Source organism: Petaurus breviceps, unplaced genomic scaffold (assembly GCF_028583685.1).
Source record: "Petaurus breviceps papuanus isolate PSGF00001 unplaced genomic scaffold, PetGlider_PUasm1.0 186, whole genome shotgun sequence".
Taxonomy (NCBI): Eukaryota; Metazoa; Chordata; class Mammalia; order Diprotodontia; family Petauridae; genus Petaurus; species Petaurus breviceps.
The window spans coordinates 3,299,871-3,320,225 of record NW_027185798.1 but is presented as its reverse complement, the minus strand read 5'-3'; the positions used below and the strand labels follow the sequence as shown (position 1 = coordinate 3,320,225).

Below are 20,355 nucleotides of genomic sequence, written 5' to 3'. Positions count from 1 at the left end.
AGAGAGAGAGAAAGAGAGAGAGAGAGAGAGAGAGAGAGAGAGAGAGAGAGAGAGAGAGAGAGAGAGAAATAAAAAGCTTGAGAAATAGAGTTTCTGGGTAATTAATAGATTTAATTATGGTTAGAAAATAATAAATTGAGGTTAGTGGTTTTCTCAGAAACCGAAGACAAATCTTGGAGACCATGGAATGGTTAAATACTGTTAGAAAAAGGGGCATTCCTGAGAGTAGAAATAAACTCTAGTTAACAATCAACGAGAGGGTGGATGTAATTAATGAGGATGTGGGCAAAAACTTTTCAGTTCCTCTTGCTGAGAATGTGACATGATCAGGAGATGCAGCTGCCTCTGGTAATCTGGAGAAAAGAATCCATCTCTACCCAGACCACTGGTTGGTTTTCTTCTTCATCAGTGGGTTCACCCTAACTTCTAATAGAAGGTTCCAAGGCAAGAACGCACCTAGACTGGATTCTGTCTGTAAGGTCTTCTAGTTCAGTGGAGTCCCACCCAAGACTTAGAAGCAATGTCCTTCAGAGACAAGTTGAATAACCTATGGTGGCTTCTTCCTAAATGAGGAAATAGGAAGGGAAAACCTTAGTCCTAATTAACAATTGGTTATTAATATAAGAGAAAATAACCATTTACCTCAATATACACATTCACACACGACACTTATTAATAAACATTTGTTAAGCACCTATTATGTGCCAGACACTGTGCTCAGCACTGGGGCGAGCTACATAAAGAAGCAAAAGCCAGTCCCTGCTCTCAAGGAACTCAGAATCTAGTAAGGGAGTTAGCATGCAAACAAATATACACAAAGCAAGCAAAAATGAAGATAAATAGCAGATAATGTGAAGAAGGAAGGCGCTGGAATTAAGAAGGGTTGGGGGAAGGCTTCCGGTTAGTAGTCAGAGAAGAGAAGAGATAGCATTCCAAGCATGGGGCACAGGCAGAGAAAATGCTCAGAATAGAAAGAGGGAAGGTCTTGTTTATGGAACAGCCACGAGGCTGGTGTCACTGGATCAAAGAAAAGTAAGAAAACTAGAAAGGTGAGAGTTAATGAAGGGCTTTGAATGACAAGCAAAATATTTTGTATTTGCTCCTGGAGATTGTAGGGAGTCACTGGAATTTATTGAATAGGAGAGTGACATGGTTAGATCTGCATTTTAAGAAAATCCCCTTAGTGGCTGAATGGAGGATGGGTTGGAGTGGGGAAGAGATGTGAGGTAGGCAGACCCACTAGTCAACTATTACAATAGTTAAGGTGTGAGGTGATGAGTTCTGCACTAGAGTGGTGACAGCATTAAAGGAGAGAAGATCCTAGAAGATCCAAAAGATGGTGCAAAGGTGAAATCAACAGCTTGTATATGGGGGAGTGAGAGGGAGTGAGAAAGTCCATGTGACTCCAAGGTTGTAAGCCTGAGAGAGAGGGAAGATGGTGTGACCCTCTAGAGTTAGGAAAGGCAGGAGTGGGAATGGTTTAGGGGGAAAGATAATGAGTTCAGCTTTGGACTTGTGGAGTTTAAGATGTCTACAGAACTCTCAGTTCGTGATGTCTGAAAAGCAAATGGAGATGTGATACTGGAGGTCAGTAGAAAGACTGAGGCAAGACAGATGTATATGAAGATCCAGCAAAGAAGAGCAGGAGAGAGTTGTCAGAGGTCAGCAAAGAGATTGGGCCAGGAAAGGTAGGTTTGAGAGTCATTAGCATAGAAATCGTAATGAAATCCCCAGGATCTGATGAGATCAATAAAATGAAATAGTATTGAGGGAGAATAGGAGAAACTGTAGTCCAGAACCCCGAGGGACCCTCGTGCTTAGAGGGCGTGAGGAACAGTCAGATAGAAAGGAGGAAAACTAGGAAAGAGTGGCATCCAAAACTAGAGAGAAGAGAGTCTCAAGGAAGAAATAGTGATCAACAGTGTCAAAGGTTGGGACTCTGCACCCTTCAGTGCCCTTGTCATATGTTGTGACTGTGGTGAATCTTGGGAAGGTTGCTAAAAATCAAAGTGAATCACAGAAAATGGCTCTTCCCCCTGCCCATCTCCCCACCCCCCACCCCCGCCCAGGAGACAGAAGATAGTGAGGATGAATACACGTCAGAAGATGAAGATGAGAGCAGTGAAGAAGGGACTGTGGTCCCTCAGAGGAAGGGCAAGAAGGCAGGGGCTACTCCAGCCAGGAAGGGACCACCAATCAAAAAATCTATTGTGGCCACCACAGCTGCCAAGAAAGCAACTGGCAAGAAGGCAAAGAAAGTGGCTACTCCATCCGAGGCTATCATCACACAAGGGAAGAAGGGAGCCATCCCAGCAAAAGCAGCAGCACCTCCGCCTTATGGGGGGAAAGGGGGTAGAATGCCAACAAAGGACAATCTGAAGAAATGGATGGTGAGGTGAGGAGGGTGAAGAATTTGAGCCACCCAAAGCCATAAAAATGGGAGCAGCCCTGGCCAAACACAACACGTAGGATAAGGAGAAGATGATAATGATGAGGAATAAGCAGATAAGAATGGCTGAAGGAGCTATGAATACCACACCCGCCAAAGGAGAAAGCAGAAGTGAAAGCTGCTCCTGGGAAAGCTGGGAAGGTCAAGGAATTGAGCAGAAGGAGGAGGAGGAGGAAGATGAAGATGAGGAGGGGGAGGAAGAGGAAAAAGGAAGTGCAGATAGAAACTGGAAGCTGAAGCATATACAATGTCAGTCTCCTCATTGGTAAACCTGAATTTCAACAAAACCATTTCTGAGCTAAAAACTGACATCATGAACTTCTTTTCATAAAAGAACCTTATGGTTGTGGTTGTCTGCTTTGGCACCACCAGGAAGTTTGGTTTTGTGGAATTTGAATCCTCTGAGAACATAGAAAAAAGCTCTAGAACTTTGGCTCCAAAGTCCTTGGATCTGAAATGAAACTGGAAAAGACTGAAATATAAGGATGCTCTTCATCAAGAATCTACCTTGTAACCTACACACACGAACACAAATATTAATAGCAACTCTTTGTGTGGTAGCAAAGAATTGGAAATTGAGAGGATGCTTATCAGTTGGGAAATGGCTGAAGAAGTTGTAGTATGTGATTGTGATGAACTTCTATTGTGCTGTAAGAAATGATAAGCAATATGGTTTTAGAAAAATCTGGAAAGACTTATATGAGCTGATGCAAAGTGAAGTGAGATGACCCAGAAGAACTTTATGCACAGTAACAGCAATATTGTATGATAGCTAACTGTGAAAGACTTAGCTATTCTTAGCAATGTGATGATGTACGATAATTTCTAGTTCTTATGATGAAAAATGCTATCAACCTCCAGAGAGAGGACTGATGATCTCTAACTTCAGATTAAAGCATAATTTTTCATTGTATTTTTCTTCCCTTTTTCACAACTTGGCTAATATAGAAATATGTCCCGCATGATTTCACACATATAATTTATATCATATTGCTTACCTTCTCAGTTGAGTGGGGGATAGACTGGAGGAAGGGAGAGAATTTAGAACTTAAAAAAATTATTTTAAAGGAATATTAAAAATAAATAATGAATTTATTTTAAAAACTTTTTTTTACAAGAATCTGCCTTGTAAAGTAACTCTGGAAGAACTCAAGGAAGTATTTGAAGATGCTACTAAGGTTAGACTGGTCTACACCAAGATGAGACAACCAAAGGTATCCCCTACATTGAATTTAAGACCAAAACAGACATGAACAAGGCCTTGTAAATGAAGCAGGGAACTGAGATTGTTGGTTTGGCAGTCATTCTGGACTGCACAGGAGTGGGAATAACAGCAAGCTGGCAGACATTGGTCCTGCCTACAGTGCTATTGAAGCAAGTCTCCAGGAAGGGTTTGAAAAGGCAGCATTGATCAGCTTGCCCCAAAACAACCAAGGCCAACCTGAAGCAAATGCATTCACTGAGTTTGCCTCTGTCGAAGATGCAAAAGAAACTTTAAATTCTTGTAACAATATGGAAATAGAAGGCAGAGAGATGAGATTGAAGTAAAGCCACAGAAAGCAGCAGCAAAGAGCCAGTCCTGCAAAACTTTGTTCATCAAAGGTCTGTCCAAATACATGACAGAAGAAAGATTGAAAGATTCATGTCATGCCTCTGTTAGCACCAGGATAGTCATAGACAGGGGGACAGGGTCATCTGAAGGGTTCCCTTCTGTGGACTTCAACTTAGACAAAAATTCCAAAGCTATGAAAGACATCATGGAAGACAGGAAAATGGATGGAAATAAAGTCACTCTGAACTGGACCCAGCCCGATGGCTTTGGAGGCTGTGATGGCTGTCATGGTGGCAGTGGTTGTGGGGACTTTAGTGGCCAAGGAGATAGTAGAGGAGGTTGAGGGGACTTTGGTGGCGAAGGCCAAGGAAACTTCGAGGTTGGGGTGGTTTCCAAGGCAACGGAGGAGGAGAAAGGAACAAGAAACTACAAGGAAAAAAGGTTAGAATGGCTTCTCCCATTCCCCTGCTATTTGAACAGACTCTGGGGATCTTATCCTGTCCTCTAATCACTGACAGAGTCTTCTGAGGACATTCCAAGACAAGCAAGCAGTCCAGAGGTCTTGGAAAAACCTGGATGACATTTCAGGGGACAGAGCACGTTGGCTTTGAATAGACAGATATTCCACATAAACTTTTGGCAGAGACAGTGATAGTTGTGGGAGTTTACCTTTTTGACTATGAATTGTCTTGAGTTTGCAATGTTAGACTCCATGTACAAAACCATTTCCCCCCTGAACATACCGGAAGTGGTTTTTTGTTTCATTTTTATCACTTTTTAGACTGTAAAGAAAAAAGACAAATGTTTTCTCCTTCTTCCTGCGTCAGCAATCTAAGGTCACATTAAAAAGGCCTAACATGGTGGGGGAAAATCAGTGTCAAAAGTCACAGAGAGGTCAAGGAGGATGAGAATTGAGAAAAGGCCATTGGATTTTGCAACTAAGATGTCATTGATAACTTTGGAGAGAACAGTTTGGTGGAATGATAAGGTCGGAAGCCAAATTATAAGGGGCTAAATTAAGTAAGGGATAACAGTTCCCAGTTTTCTTTTCCTTGTTCTCATTTGTATATTGAGATGTTTTTGTTTGTTGGTGATTGTTAAGTTCACAATAAAAAGAAAAACAGCAATAACAATTTCTATTCGGGCATATGGTGAGAGATCTGAAGCTGCCTGGATTAGCTCCCTCCTAGGATGATGGCTGGTTTCTGGAGGTCCAGTCTGGAGGTGCTTGTTTTTGTGAGTTATGTGTACAGCTCCAATGACTAGAAGCCAAACTGTGGCTGTGGGTTGGAGTCTAAGAGCCAGTTATCCTGTGCCCCTTTCTCCCTCCAATATGCATTTCAAGACCCATGAGTCCTTCTACTTTCTCTGTGGTCTCAGAACTTTCATTATTACCCAATGCTACATCAACCAGCATGGTATAGTGGGTAGCCAGCTAGCTTCAGGGTCAGGAAGGCTTGGGTTCGAACTCTGCCTGGGAAATGTCCTGATTTATGACTCTGAGCAAATCTACTAACTTCTCTGTGCCCCAGGCAACCCTAAAACCATAAATTGCAAAGCAGATGTTGCTTTCATAGAGGGCATTCCCAGTACCAGTGAAATCACAGGTCTGAACCTACACACCCCGTAACTGTATCAGTCATGTCTGCCTCTGCTGGGACCAAGGGCCCAATCAATTCAGAATAACACTCCACATCAGAACCACCCTGGGCACTCTAATAAGTGACTTTTCTATTGAGTGTTAGCCTGGAAATGGCCTATTTGGGGGTTCAATCTGTGACCAGAGGGGGAGTTGGTTTAAATATCCGTAGATATGCCTTCATGCTCACAAGTTTTTATTGTATATCTCTCTGATTTGTATACCATGTACACATTTTTGCAAGCCTTTATACACTGATTGGCATGTGGAATGATTGAAAGGATACTCAATGGTCTTGTTGAAAATATCCCCCAATTTCTAAGCTTCATCCCCTTAATTATTAACTACATACATGATGAATGTCACCTTCTGGACATTTTTTTCCAGGTGACAAGGACTTGATCTCAGTTAGGGAGGACCAGATATTGCATGAAGCATTTGGGTCAAGACTGAAAGACACAGGGGCTACTATGGGCCCTATGCAGATACCTGGGAGAACATGGATGTGCCCCATGAACTCCTTTGCTGTTCAACAAAAAGTTTTGCTATTGAGCTCACAAAACAGAACCCTAAGGAAAAGTGAGAAAGGGCTTCAAGAGTTCACCCTCATCATTTTTGAGCTTCATGGAGTTACATACATTCAGTACAGTAGTATACAATTGTCAAACCGATACACCTTCTGGGAAATCTGAAAGGCAGGTGTGCATGAGAGAGTGTGACAATCTCATAGAAGATGGATAGTTTGATAATTGTATGCCAGCACAGAAGGAAGTAGAAACAGATATTAAATACTTTTCTTCCTGAACCAGACCCATGTAGGGCCTCTGAAACTCATCAATGGTACATCTCCAGATGTCATTTTCTATTCTCATCTCATTTTTAGTACACTCATTTCTAAGCTACATATGCTCCATAAACCATATATAGTATTTCATAAATCACATGTACCAATTTAGTAACCAGATCAAAGAATCCCAGAATCAGAAAGAACCTCAGAGACCATCTACTTCTGTTTATAGAGCACATAACAAATTTATATCCTATGCACGTTAATTTAAATATCACAAAAGGTTAAAACTGCAAGTTATCACTTCTCGAGCCACACATAACCACTTCTCGACAACCTACACAAATATGGAAGTCATGTGTAGATTTACAAACCCTGCTCTTCGAAATGTACATGCTGTGGAAAATTTATGAACTGTGTGCTTGGATCTGCACATCTAGAGAAATTTACAAAGCATTCACATAAATTGCCATTAGTGGCAGGGCCCCTGTCCATTGTGCTGACATGGCTAGGTTTCCTGCCCCCCCCCCCCACCTTCCCCATATTAAAAAACAAAGCTTTAAGATGAGTTTGTTGAGACTAGTGAGGACAGTGGTGATAGCAGATGCCTAGTGTTTTTTAAAAATATTTCTGAAATGAACTTAATAAAAAAAGAATTGATTTAAAAAACCTTAGACAATAAAAAACGAACATTTTAACTATTCCAAGAGTAAAACATTGTATATGAACCTATTAACTATGAAAACTATTCAATTTAACAAGGTAGTAACAAAATTCCTGTTTGCATCTCTTAACTTCATTTTTGTATTCTTCTGTGTATTTTAAAATGTTTTATTAATGGTTATTTTTGCATATCTTTCTCTACCCACCTCCATAGAAGCCCCACCTTATAGCAAATAAGTACAAACTAGCAAATTACATAAACCTATTGTTCATAGCTGAGATTTGGTGTTTTCTTGTGCCCTCTAGTTCATCCCCCCACTTCCAAGAGGTGGGGGGGGGGCAGGCTTCATCAGAAATCTGTTGCATTTGTTGATGTTTCATATGCTACATGACCCAGGCAAATCACTTGACCTCCATTAGCCTCAGTTTCTTCCTCTGGAAAGTGAAGGGAGCAGAGTAGGCAGATTCTTAAGGTCCTGTCCAAGTTCATCTAAGACCCCATGGCTTTATGACCTCTAAGATTTATTCAGACTAGGACATTCTATAATACTGGGGAGGAATGTGGGCAGCCAGCCTCCATTTCAAACCTCAGTGGCCAGAACCTTGTTCTGGTCATAGATGCCCCAAGATACAAAGAAGCCTTTGTCAGCTGTCTCCACTCCCATCTCTCTAATCACTTCCCTTTCCCCAATTCGATGTGGTTTCCTTCTAGTTCTGCCCTTTTAAGAGCTTATGATTAATCTACCTTCCCCACCCCTCTCCACCTACCTCACCTTCTTATTCAGTTCTGTTGCTTTGCCAGTGATTGTTTGGAGTTTGGTTCCAGGGAATGAGCTCACTTGGTCCTGAAACTAAGCTTTTGAAAAATTCGCTGTTTGTTATGGTAACTGGAGAGATGACTGAATTTATTTGCTCAGACATCTGCTAGTCTTGGTGGGGGATGGAGGAGAAAAAAGTGAGGAAAAAACCTTCCCTCTATCAAAATAAAGTGAAAAATAAGTCTGTTTTTCCCCCCAAACAAGGGAGTATATTCAAGAACTTTTTAAAAGTTTCTGAATTGTGTAATTAGTTGTAATCACAGTCATAACTCTGGAAGCTACTTCAGATACCATCTAATCCATCTTGCAAATCCAAAAGCTGAGAAGGTTAAATCTGCTCCAGGTCAAATGTAAGTAGTAAGAGTCAGAGCTAAGATTTGAACCCAGGCTCCAGAACTGAAGTTCTTTCAATTGTACTAGCCCAATGACAAGAAAGAGCTGAAAGTGACCCTTGTTCAATTTCATTTTTTGTTACCTATTAATCTTTGTCACCATTGGGTATACTGTTATCCTGATTCTGCTCACTTTGTCTCATTTCATTCTTCACACAGCATAATAATATTCTATCACATTCCTGTACCAGACTTCATTTAGTCATTCTCCAGTCTTTGGGAATTACTTTGTTTCCAGTTTTTTGCTACTATAAAAAAAAGTGCTACTATGAATATTTTGGTGAAAATGGAACCTTTTTTCTGTCTTTAACCTACTTGAAGTAGATGCTTAGCTATGGGATCACAGGATATAGAAATTTTAGTCTTATTTTGAAGCATAATTTCAAATTGCTTTTCAAAATGATTGGACTTATTCACAGCTCCACTAACAATGTATGAGTAGGCCTATATTCCCACAGACTCTTCAACATTAACTATTCCTATCTTTCTAAAAATTCTTTGCCAAGGGTATGAGAGCAGGATTATAGGTGTAGGATTAGAAGAGCCCTTAGGGGCCATTGCTGTTCTCATTTTATAGATGAGGAAACAAACAAATAAGAGGTTAAGTAATGTATAGGGTCATACAGTTATGAGTCTGAGATAGGACTTGCATTTAGGGCTTCCTGATTTAAAATTCTGGCTCCACACATAATACTGCCTTCATACATTACACTAGTGTAGCATTTTTGATGTAACCATTCTCTTGGGGGGGGGGCCAGTACGAGCAAAAGGGCAGTAGATTTGCTGAACTCCGGCCTTTTCAGGGTTACAACATTTTGTTGTTTCCTACTCTGAGAAGGTGCTGCCTAGAGAGACTCCAGGGCTCTGGGCATAGCCAGGCATAGCTAATAAACAGCCTTATACAACCCAACTGCAGATGAGCCCACAAATCAATGATAAGACTAAAATCCTTGTGTGTGGCTAGGGGAATTCCCCAAGGCTTGTGGTTTTGCCCAGTCTCTTCCCCAGGTGGCGGAGAAGTTATAGTAGGATGTCAGTGTCTATGAATTTTGAACACCTGTTAATGTTTTTGTTCTTTTCAGTTGCTGTGGTTGTAGGAGTTGGGATTTACATGGGGGTATTTGCCTGAAGTCTTCTTTGTGGCAGCAAGCAGGGTCCTGTTCAAAGCCATTCTTTGCTGGCATTATTGATGGTATAACACCAGTAATGTGTGGTCTCTTCTGATTCCAGAAAAATGTAACATGAATAGTGTGTTGTAGTGGGGACTATAGACAAAATGGGTCATAAGCCTCCCAGAATGCTGCACTTGGGGCTTCATACCTCTCACTGAAGTGTGGGGGACACCCTGCTGATCTCTGGGCTTGGTTTATCCACTCAAACTTGCTCCCACACTAATAGGTCTACGTTCCCAGAGAGAGACCACCATCACATGATTATATTTACCTCTCATAAGGTCCCGTGGGCAACCCTGGATATAGGAAACACATTTCTGCTGCTTAGCACTCTACTTCTTTAGCCCCCATCCAATGTGTTTTTTGTCTACACAGCCAGCCCCTCACTAGATAATGCCTCCATTCATTGCATGATGTTTTTACAATCAGATATTTGCAATAATGACACTTTTGAATCATAAATATAACAATTTACTTAATAATAAGGCAAAATATTATAGATAGAAATACAGTACAAAAGTAATTAAATACAGCATAATAAACATATAAACCCAGATCATATTCCTCCATCGATGCAACTTAATAGTTAGTAGTCAATAAAGAATAGGCAATAACATTTATTAAGCACCCAGCAGATGTAAGGCAGCTGGGTGGTACAGTGGATAAAGCACAGGGCCTGGAGTCAAGAAGACCCAAGTTCAAATCCAGTCTCAGATACTTACTGTCTGTGTGACCCCGGGCAAGTCACTTAACTCTGTCTGCCTTGGTTTCCTCACCTGTAAAATGAGCTAGAAAAGGAAATGGCAATCCCCTCCTGTATCTCTGTCAAGAAAACCCCAAATGGGGTCATGAAAAGTTGACCATGACTGAGATGACGGAAGAACAAGTGCAAGGCACCATGTTAAGTTTTGGGTATGCAAAAGAGAGAAACAACAGGCCCTGCCCTCAAGAAGCTCACAGTCTAACGGGAGAACTCACAATCTAGTGAACTTGTAACAGCTGCAGTGAAGAATTGGTGCCCTTTATAGAGCCTGTCAGAGGAACCATGAGAGAGGAAGGCTCCTGTGCTACAAGTCGCTCACAATGCCAGTTATAGGCTTTGAGGTTATCAGTCCAGTCAGAAACATGTACACCACATGAAACTGCTTCTGTGATCCCAGCTGGACTGCTGGACATCATCATTTCACCTGGGAAAGCATAGCTCATTTGAGTCTCACAGAAAACCTGTGAACCATTATTATCCCCCTTTTACAGATGAGGAAACTGTGGATCAGAGAGGTTAAGAATAGACCTTACAATCAGTGCCAGAAGTGAGATTTGACTGCAAGCCCCTCCTGATTCCCAGTCCAGCACTCTTTCCATGGTGTTTTGGAATAGGAATACAAGTCAGTTCATCATTTGGACCAGGCTGGGAATACCTTGACCCAAGATCATAAGGAGTGAGGAAAAAGACATTGGAGGCTGGGGGTGGGACATAAAGGAGCTAGCATATGATAATGCTGTTACTAGTGTTGGAAAAGAAGGAAGAAACTCTGAAACTCCCCCAAAGAGAGCTCAAGCTTTTTGCCAGAAAAAAAGGAGCTTACTGGGCTACGAGGAAAGAGAGAAGGCAGGGCTACTTCCTGCAACTCACTATTTCCTCTCTCCTGAACCAAGAAAAGAGATGAGAAAGGAAGAGAAGTCCTGTGTGCCTTATAGCCTTTCTAGTACAGAATTCTAAGTGCCTAGTCAGGATGCAAGGTCACCCTTCCTCTTCCTAGTTTCTTTAGGTAGCTCCTCTCCTCTCTGCAGATTAGAAGCAAAGGTGTAACTACCACTTGACAAACTCCATGTCAGATTTGAGAGTCCCTGTGGATGCTTTGTCCTCTTCTTTTTTGAACTGGGAGGTCCTGCCTTGTTACCGCGTTTCCCCGATAATAAGACCTATCCCGAAAATAAGCCCTCCCCTTACTGTGTAAGATTCCTCTAAAATAAGCCCTCTTCCCGAAAATAAGCCCTATTGAGATTGCTACTGTAGTGAAGGTGATCCCCTGCGTTACACACTACATTACGGTACCCTCTGTATGCACCGTTCCCCCCACCCCCCATGAAACGCACGCCGCGCTCCAAGCTGCATCCAATCAGAGCTGCAGCAGTGAGCGCGTCATCCTGTTCTTTATTGAATTCATTATTGAATAAAGGTACTTTTTTTGTTCACATTTACCTGTTTATTAAAATTGCTGTCAATGTTCATTAAAATAAGCCCTCCCCTGAAAATAAGCCCTCTGGTGTTTTTCTGTCCAAAAAAAATATAATAAGACAGTGTCTTATTATCGGGGAAACACGGGTAGCAACAGAAAGCTCCCCTTTTCAATCCTGTCACATAACCCATTGATTCACTATTTTCTGTGATTTCTTTGGCAGATTTAAGGTCATTTTCTTCTGCCTTGCCATTCCAGATACTTAGAAGGTAATAGGATATCAATTAGTACCTAATAAGGGCAAAGAATGACTTGATTTTGTCTTTGTGTCCCCAGTGACTGGCCCATTATGAGAGAATAATAAATGTTGGTGGATTGATTGATCCTTGAGGGCAAAAACTGTTTCATTTTCCCTTTATATCTCCATCACCTCAAACTAGGCCTAGCACATAGCAAGTGCTCAAGAAATACTAGATGAATTATTGACTATTTTGAAATATAGGTGGATTCTTTAATCAATATGGTTTTACTCTTTCTAAGCTGTCTATGGCTTCTGTTATTCTTGCCTATGTTCCTCAATAGATATTTGATAGAGAATCTACTTGCCACATTAGAAACCTTCCTCTAGAACAGGGGTTTTACCTTCTTTTCCATCCTAGACACTTTTGGCAGGCTGGTGAAACCTATGGACCTCTTTTTAGAATATTTTAAATGCATAAATTAATAAAATTAATATATAGAATTATATATAGGATTAATGGTTGGGATTATAATGATTCATAGAATTATATGAAAATACAGTTCTCAAAATATTTTATAAAGTTCATAGACCCTGAGGTTAAGGACGTCTGCTTTGGATTATTAGATATATTTTTTAAAGCAATTGGGGTTAAGTAACTTGCCCAAGGTTACACGGCCAGTTTTTTTGTGTGGGTGTTAAGTGTCTGAAGCTGGAACTGATAACAGGCCCTCCTGACTCTGAGGCCAGAGCTCTACTCACTACGCCACCTAGCCACCCCTAGGATTATTGGATATTTTGTAAGTACCAGTGCCCCACTCAGGCTATCCATCTTTCATCCCTTACTCTCACCACATACTGGTCCATTTCCAATTCTGATGACCTATGCCTCTGTTAACATTTTAATCCTATTTTTAATTCCCAAGACATCACTGGAAATCCATTGCATCCTATTCATGCCCGTCATGCATCTTGGACTTTTCCTATGAGTCATCTGCCATTTTGACTGTTCAGAGGTGGTTGTCTTTGAGTCATTCCATCAGATCTGACTCTTCATGACCCCATATGGGGGTTTCTGGAGTAATTTGACATTTCCTTCTCCAGCTCATTTTGCAGATGAATAAACTCAGGTAAATAGAGTTTGCCTAGGGTCAAACAGCTAGTAAATGTCTGAGGCCAGATTTGAACTCAGGAAGAGGAATCTTCCTGACTCCAGGCCTCGATCTTTCCACTGCACCACCTAGCTGCCCCTGAGAGAGGTGGTGTTCCATTATTGGTAGCTGTACAGCATAACCTTGAGATTAATGATGTTAACAAGATGGGCTTTTGTCAAAGGAAGACTCTTGGGATAATTGAAAATGTTCTACACTGTCCTAATTGTGAAACAAATCAATTAAAGCTTATTAAGCATTTACAACATGCAGTGAGGCAGAAGGGAATAATGGATGGAGAGCTAGAAATGAAACCAGAAAAACCTGGGTTCCCATCTCAGTGGGCATACAATCAGGGTATGTAACCCTGGGGAAGTCACTTAACAAAGCAGTAATGTAGGTGACTCTTTACAAGTGTGAGTTTCAGAGAAATTGCCCATCTGCATTGGTAGAGGGGTTTCCTCACCTGGAAGTTCAATGAAATCAATCACATCTCTAGTCCCAGTCGGTCCCAATATGTTCAAGGTGCTTGGTGAGGCTTTGGCTGTAGCTATGCCTATGGCTCTGATTCTGGCTCTGGATCCAGCTCAGGCTTGGGCTCTTGGTCTGAGGTCTTGTGCAATGGATGGTGATCAGATATAGGGTTTACCTTTGCCCACATAACCCCAGCAGCAGCAGGTCCTTAGCTATGCCAAGAAGTTCATAATCCAGCAAGTGGAGCTCCTTGGTTTTAGGAGAATGGTGAGTATACTTTCTATCTTTGGAAACAGCTCTAGGGATAATGACATACATATTCCAGATAAATTTGATGGTACTCATCATAGGCTGGTGGTTTGAGAAATGTCTGAGCATTTGAGACATGCTTTCAAGTGTTGACCCCATTCTATAAGATTACGATTTTCACCTCTGAAGCAGATAAATATTTCCACACATCCACAATGTGGACTCCCATAGCTTTATCTCCTTCTGGGATGTTACATGTTACATGGTTGGGCACCACGTTAAGGGCATCTCATGCCTGAACTGAGATGCAGCATGTGGTAGTGGTCACTGTAAGAAGGAGGCATTTCAGCTTCAGCTTTGTGGGCCCCCAATAAGTGATGTCTCTAGTGTAGTCCCTGGGTAAGTGGTTTTCCTGATCATTCCTTCTAATTCTTTCCCTACTTAGTAACTGACTCTGAGTCATGGTAACTTACTCTCCTGAGGCTTTCCTCGTCTTTCCAAGATGGAAGCAAGATGGTTTTCTGGGTTTCACAATGATTCATTTGTAGTTCCTCATTCTTCTCTTGGTTTGCAGTTCTTTATTGACTGCATCATGTCTACTTTTGCCATTCTCAATTGGTTGTGTGTCTGTCCAAAGCAAGCCCTGTTGCTATGGATGATATTACAGAAACAGAATCATAAAATGACAGAATCAGAAAATCTTAGTTGGAAGAGACTTCTGTGAGCTAAGTAGTCTGACGCTTCCCTGACAAAACAAACAAACAAACAAACAAAAAAACCCACCTTCTACATCATGTCTGATGGGTCATCATCCATCCAGACTTTGCTTGAAGATCTCTAATGAAGGGCAACTCCCTAGCTCCCAAGGCAAGCCACTGTACTTTGGGTAACTCTAATTATTAGGAAGCCATTCTTCCCGATGTCAAGCCTAAATTCCTCTCTTTGCAATTTTCATCATTGTCTCTACTTTTACCCTCTGGGACCAAAGCAGAACAAGTCTATGTCCCTGCCCTCCACTCTCCCACAGAGACCATCTTTTTAGCATTTTAATGCTTTTAGTTGACAGCTCTAGCCCTGGAAGCCCTGCTGAGGTTGGTGAACTCCATGACCCACTACTTTTAGTCCATGCTTCATTATAGTCCTTCACTGCCACTCTGTCAGCTGCCCTGCTCCCATGTACATACCCTCTCCCTCTCCTTCCCCCAATTGCTGGCTCTAGAACCATGATCAAGTCAATGTCTCCATCACCAGAGGAAAGTATGTGTCAATCTTTTTCGAAATAGCTTCTTTTAATATTCCTTCAAGTTTTCCAAGCCAAAGTACCCCTCTCTGACTTCTAACCTTCTATAATATATATTGTCTCCTATAAGAATGTAAGCTGAGGACAAAGACTGTTTTCACTTTTGAATTCAAATTTTAATTCAAAATTCAAATCAAAGCATTTAGCACTGTGTTTAGCAAATTTTAAGCCCTTTCCCCTCATTTATTCAGCTATCTGAAGACAGCTGATATGTACCCCACCCCATGTGTTTTAGTAAGTTCCTCTCTCTGATGAGCTTTTGCAGTAAAGGCAAAACAAATGCATACTTTCAACGAATATTTTGGATAATTTGGCTAACACTGGCCAACAGAGTCAGGATTCCGAAAGAGCTTGACAGGACAGGCTAGCACATTGGTTCAAACCAACAAAGACAAAATTTGAAAGAGATCATTGCAAAATGTTATGCTTGAGTTAAAAAAAAATCAACTTCACATGTGTGAGATGAGGAAGGTTTGGGGAGAAATCAGGCTATCTGAAAAGGATTTGTGGGCTGTGGTGTATTCTAAGCTCTATATGGGCCCATGTTATGACAGAGCAGCCTAGAAAAGCTGAGTGCTTGGGCTGTGTTAAAAGAGGCAAAGCTTCTGGGAGAAGGAGGTGGTCATTCCATTGTCTTCTGTTTTGGTGGGAATACATCTGAAGAATCATGTTCAGTTTGGAAAAGCACAATGGATGAGCACCATGTATGAGCTCAAGCTCTGGTAGTGCCCAGAGCAGAGCAGCCAGGTTGGTCAAGTGTCATGAGTCCATGTCACATGAGGAGCAGCTGAAGGAATTAGGAGTGATTAGCCAGAGAAGGGAAGACTTGGGCGTGGAGTATTATATTTTTCTTCAATACTTGAATGGCTATTACATGGAAAAGGGAATAAACTTGTTCTGTTAGATTTGGGTAACTAGGTGGCACAGGGGATAGAGCATGAGACTGCAGTCAGGAAGACCTGAGTTCAAATTTGACCTCAGACACTTACCAGCTATATCACATTGGGCCAGTCACTTAACCTGTTTGCTTCACTTTCCTTCTATGTAAATGCATATGGTAATAGCACCTTACACCCCAGGTCGTTGTAATAATCTAATAACATCGTAATTGTATGGTGCTTGGCATAGAGCCTGGCATACAGTAGTAGTGAAGTGTTAGCTGTTATCATTATAAGTCCACAGAGGATATATGTGGGAGCAGTGGTGTAAATTGCAAAGAGACAAATCTAGGTTTGATATGTCAGGGAATAACTTCTCATCAACCAGAGCTATCAGCAAACAGAATGGACTCCCTCAGTAGAATGAGAATTCCACATCTCTAAAGATCTCTCTCAGGAATTTTCATGTTGTGTCCTTTGCTTTTGATTCCTTTCAATAAATATACTCTAATACACAGTGGGAGGAGATCAGCATTTCAAGTGATGGAAACACAAAAGGAGTCAAATAAGGTATGATTTCCATACTCACAGCTGAGATAGAAAACATAAGCTAACGCAGTAGAGAATTACCCGGTTCTTGCTGGCCAGAGGGATGGAAATGGACCCTGGAGATCTAGTTCAAGCTTCGAGGGCCATCTGGCGGCAGATGTAGGGAGTGCAGCCTGAATAGCTAGCCTAGCCCTATCTCCTAGGAGGCATGTGCTTCGTGTAACAGCAAATTGGGAGAGGAACAGCCGTGGGCTTTGTATTTACCTTTTTGAGGTGTATGAGGATCCAGGAGGACTAGCACCTCTGGCATGAGGGCTTGTCAAGCCCTTTGCGGGGCTACTCATTCAACTCTGGTGTCTACCTGGCACTCAACTCTCACCTGTAGCTCTAAGAAACCGTAGCATGCGCAGCGGCCACAGCCTAGAAGACCATCTTGGCGGATGAGTTAAACCACGCTGAGGGTAACTAATGGGCCTCAGACCCATTGGTGAGTTAGGCGATGTCCACTCCAAGCATTCGAAGATTTCCCCTGATGGAATGAGCGGAGGAGAAAAATCTGTTGCAATGGCCACTAAGGTGACTGAAGCAGGCACTGTGGGTTACTTAGACATCAAGGGTTCCAAGGCCATCCTGGGCCATCGCCAATCATCTTAACTATTGTCCCACCACTGGACTTCCACGACTGGAGGAGAGCGAGGCTGATTATTAAATCCAATTCACTCGTGAGTCACTGGTCCTCCTTGAGAACGAAGGACAAACAATAATGCATTCCTCTCCTTACTCTTATTAGATTCAGCCCATCATCGAAACATACTGTGTCACTTTCGATTCTTGATTCTCACCCAATGTGCCGGCTCTCCGCCAACGCCCTAGTGTAAGTCCGACAAGAGTGACATCTAGGTTTTCAGCCCAATCTGTGTAAAAATATGAAAACACAAAGGCTAAAGACAGAACTTTTCCTCCCTGATTTCTATTGGTAGTAGTTCTTGTTCTAGCCCTCAGATAATTCGACAAAAGGAAGAACACAAGAATAAACACACAATAGCTAGAAATTCCCATCTGCAAACAAAAGAGCTTGCTGGTCTACCTCGAAGGGTCATTGTGGAAATCAAAACAAATGATGTTTGTGGAACTGCTATGTAAACAATAAAACATTAAGCAAACACAAGGGATGAAAGATCAAATTGACTAGGGGGGGACTTCTCCCCAGGTGTCTTGCTGATAATTGTTTTCATCTCTCAGGGAGTCAACTTCTTTTCTCTTCCTCACTTAGGACCCCTAGTTCTGTTGCTACCCAGAATAGGAAGGAAATTTGAAAATGAAGGGTGACTACGGTTTCCTGTTCTCTCCCTTTTGTGTGTGTGTGTGTGTGTGTGTGTGTGTGTGTGTGTGTGTGTGACTACTCTGGGCAGCTTTGTTCTTTTTGGCAATTCACCCACAATCCTGTGTTACATAGTCGGTGGGATTGCCTCGCCCACGGAAAGGAAGACTGGGCTGACAAAGCCTGAAAGAGAACCAGGCTCTAAGATCTGAGATCAAGACTTGGAGGGTCCTTTGAAACCACCAAATTCAAACCACTCATTTTACAAGTGATGGAAGTTGTAGAGAAGATGTTAACCTGTTTTGGTAGAGAGAGTTTCCTCACCTTAGGGCGTCATCTCCCAATGTACTTACAGGTCTAATCCCTAACCTAGGGATGAAGTCAGACTCCACAGAATATCTTGGGCTCATTTGTAACCAGTCAAATTCTTGCTGACTTATGTGACTGATCTCACCTGAAAACACTAGGAAGTTGTCAGTGCTATGGGAATGGCTCACGGAATCTCAGCACCAGAAAGGCATGTGTGGGACATTTAGTTCAACTGAAATCTGACCAAGAATTTCCTCTAAAACATGCCTGACAAGTGGCCCACCCAACCTTCGTGGGAGGCCCTCCAGTAAGGTGAGGTCTATTTTTGGACAGATCCTTCAATTGATACCCATATAGCATGATCTCAAGGCCCTTCATCACCCTCCCAGCCATCCTCCTCCGGATGCTGGCAAGTTTGTCAATTTTCTCCTGAAAATGTGGCCTCCAGAACTGAATGCAGTGTTCTAGATCTTGTCTGAGGAGAGCAAAAGGTAGTGGGATCATCATCTCAATGTAGGATAATAGCTTCTTCTCCTCTCATCCCACAACCTTCACACCCTCAACCCTACCTCTCTAGGTCAACTGTTCCTTTTTTATTGCTTTTCCACACTGGATTCCTGACCACAACATGGCCAAAAGGGCCCTGGCTCTCTCTGAGTCACAATTCCTCATCTACCCTAGAAGAGGAGAATGTTAATAGAAAGAAGCTTGGGTTGAGAGTCAGGGTGGTGGCCAGTTGGCAGTGTCGCACTTTGGTGCTGCCATTACTCTCCTTCTAAGTCCTTTTTCCAGCTCACAGTCCCCTGCTCAGATGTTAGTACCTACTTTTCATGCTGGCTCCCCAATTTTCACATTCCAGTGTAAGCTAACAGACTTGATTTCCAATCTTGACTCTGCAGTCCACTAACTCTTTGGTCTTAATCAAAGCTCTTGACTTTTATGAGCCTCCAGTTGCCTCATCTTTAAAATTAGGGAGGGGTGCTAATTGATCCCTGCCATTTCTTTGTTCTCTGAACCATGATTTCAGGTTTTGCTGTAGTCTTTTTTTCCTTTATGCTCATATTCCAGATCTGAGGAGATTGTGGACAGAAGTAAATTGCAGCATAGCATGTGGATTGGTTGGATGACATCTCCTAGTGAACTCTTATTTCTGCCTTGTGACAGATAGGAATGTTACTGTCTCTCTTTCTCCCCTCCAAATCCACAAATACCTGAATGGGAGCTGGCATTCACTGATCTCTGCTCTCTTGACAATGACCTATCAGTAAGTAGACATTGACATCCTGGCAAAGAAAAAGGAGGGAAAAAAGATGAGATGAATGTGACTAGTAGGCTAAGGGTTGGCTCCATGCAATTGGTTGAGAAAGGTTCCAACGCAAATCCCATGTCCTCCATGAAGCCTTCCTTCATAACAATAGTCAATGTTCATCTCCTACATCTCCCCTCTTCTCAATAGTCATTGTAATTGACACCATGTTTTGACATGTGATATAATTAACGTAGCCTTTTTTACGTTGGACCTTGTATAGTTCTGATTGTCTCATATGCTTTTGTCTTAACCAACAAGATTATAAATTCCCTGAGGTCATGGACTCTAACAGTGGGTTCTCAAAAAATATTTATTGAATTAAATTGATAAGTTGGAAAAGCATTTTTCATCTTCCCCTTCTCAGATGCTCCCCTGACTCCAATTAGTCTGAGGACACTTCAGAGTGAAAAAGTTCCAATGAATGAATGAATGAATAAGCGAGCACCTACTATGGACCAGAGACTGTGCAACCCAGTGCTTAGCCCAATGTACAAGCTAAAAATTATATTCACCAATAATCTTACTTTTCAGACTTTGACAGCAGGTTGTAGTAGAAAGAGCACTTACTCTCTTTGGAATCGAAGGACATGAGTCTGAATATCTCCTCCTGCCCCTTTGTCCTCTGAACCCATGATTTCTAGTTTTCCGGTAGTCTTTTTACCTTTATGCTCTCATTGCAGGTTTGGGGAGATTATAAGGAGAAGTTACCTTAAAGAGTTACCTGAATGACTTCAGGCAAGTCATTCAAGCTCTTTGAGTATCTCTTTCTCCATCTGTCAAATGGAGATGGTGGCAATTTAGTGACTGTTTTCTTAAGGCCCCTCCAGCTCTAAATCTTAGTATTCTATCTTTAGTGAATAGAGGGTCTGGGCTAGAGTGAGGAAAGTCTGAGCCTTCAAATCTCACCTCAAACACTTACTAGCTG

The 20,355-nt window shown here is 41.9% G+C and overlaps 2 pseudogenes; both read left to right on the top strand.

Annotated features, from left to right (window-relative positions):
* The window catches only part of LOC138162029 (nucleolin-like), a 6,041-nt pseudogene extending 3,323 nt beyond the window's left edge, over nucleotides 1–2,718 (top strand).
* A 332-nt stretch (nucleotides 2,719–3,050) lies between these two features.
* On the top strand, nucleotides 3,051–20,143 carry LOC138162028 (nucleolin pseudogene; annotated as a pseudogene).
* Nucleotides 20,144–20,355: the final 212 nt, after the last annotated feature.